The sequence below is a fragment of the Fukomys damarensis genome, unplaced genomic scaffold (genome assembly GCF_012274545.1).
Source record: "Fukomys damarensis isolate Sample0158 unplaced genomic scaffold, DMR_v1.0_HiC HiC_scaffold_37, whole genome shotgun sequence".
In the NCBI taxonomy this organism is placed as follows: Eukaryota; Metazoa; Chordata; class Mammalia; order Rodentia; family Bathyergidae; genus Fukomys; species Fukomys damarensis.
The window spans coordinates 6,677,697-6,679,330 of record NW_022900949.1 but is presented as its reverse complement, the minus strand read 5'-3'; positions in this window follow the sequence as shown (position 1 = coordinate 6,679,330).

Here is a 1,634-nt window from a genome sequence, read left to right as displayed (position 1 = left end):
ATGTATATCACGGACCAATCACTGTGTGCAAGGGAATGCTGTTCTCTGATTGGCTAGTCTGTGGCATGTGAGAGAACAGAGTAACCAACCACTAAGGTAGGTGTGTACACCAGTTTAAGAAGCTCTGCACCAAAGAGTCACTTTTAATTTTTCTTTCTTTCTTTGTGTTTTGAGACAGAGTCTCACTGTATAGTCCAGGCTGGTCTTGGTCTTGTGGTGATCCTCCTGCCTTAGCCTCTACAGGGCTGGGATTACAGGCTTGCCGCACTGTGTGCCGCTAATTTTTATCTTTAATTCTGGGGATTGAACCCAGGACCTTCACACTGAGTTACACCTCCAGACCTTTATCGTTTGTCTTCAGACAAGAGTTTTGCTAAATTGCTCAGGCAGGATTTGATCTTCTTGCCTCAGCCTCCTAGAGCGCTGGCATTACAGGGCTGCACCACCATGCTCAGCTTTATGGTTTCTTTTATAATTGCCTCCTGGATTAGTAAAAGAACTGAACACTTCTTGTAAAACAAAGCACCAACGGCAGGGTGTGGTGGCTTGTGCCTGTTGTTCAACCTACTCCAACAGCCTGGGTCAAGAGCCTGAGTCCACAAGTTCAAGGCCAGCGTGGGCAGCATAGTGAGTCCCTACCTGAAACATTATGAAATGAAACACCAAACATATAAAAGTGTAGTCAGGAGCCGGGTAAGGTGGTGCACACCTGTAATCTTAACGCTCAGGAAGCTGAGGCAGGAGGATCACAGTTAGTTTAAGGCCAGCCTGGGCTACACAGTGAGACCCTGTCTCAAAAAACAAAACAAAACAGTAGGCAGTAATTATTTCAAAACTTCATAAAGGAAACCACAATCCAAGATACTGTATGTGTAATTTTACAAATAAGGGACTGGGGGGGGCTGGGGACATAGCTCAGTGGTGTCACGCCTGCCTGGCAAGTGTGAAGTCTTAAATCGGATTCCTGGTATCAAAAAAAAACCAAAATAAAAAACAAAGGACTATGAGATGTGATCAAAATATATGGTGACTTTAAAAATTTGTGATAGTACAATACACATTGCCATTAACCTCCCACCAAATTCTACAATACTTCCCCTCACCTTGAACACAGTTACCGCACTGTTCCTGGCAGTGTGAGTCTCTCACTGTAATAAGTCATTTCTTTTTGTTTTGTTTTGGTTCTTTGTTTTTTTTGAGACAGGGTCTCACTTTGTAGTTGAGACTGACCCGGAACTCACTGTGTAGCCCAGGCTGGTCTCGAACTCACAGTGATCCTCCTGCCTCAGCCTCCCGAGTGCTGGGCTGACAGGCGTGCGCCACCATGCGCGGCAAGCCATTTCTTTTTAAATTTCAGCATTTGCCCTATTTTTCCATCAACCGTTGTACACTTCCCGGTAGTTTGGCTGTGCACTGAGCAAAAACAGTCAACAACTGTTTCGTGACTTCGAAACAGTCATGATTATTATTTTATTTCCTGACTGGGAAGAGATGCTGATTAGCAGGATATTATCAGTAGTTTGAATTTTTTAAATGCTTGCTATGCACCGGGCTAGATCTTACAGATGAGAAGACTGAAACTCTGATAAGGGCGGGCACACGTCCAGGGTCATAGAGCAAAAAAAAAAAAAAAA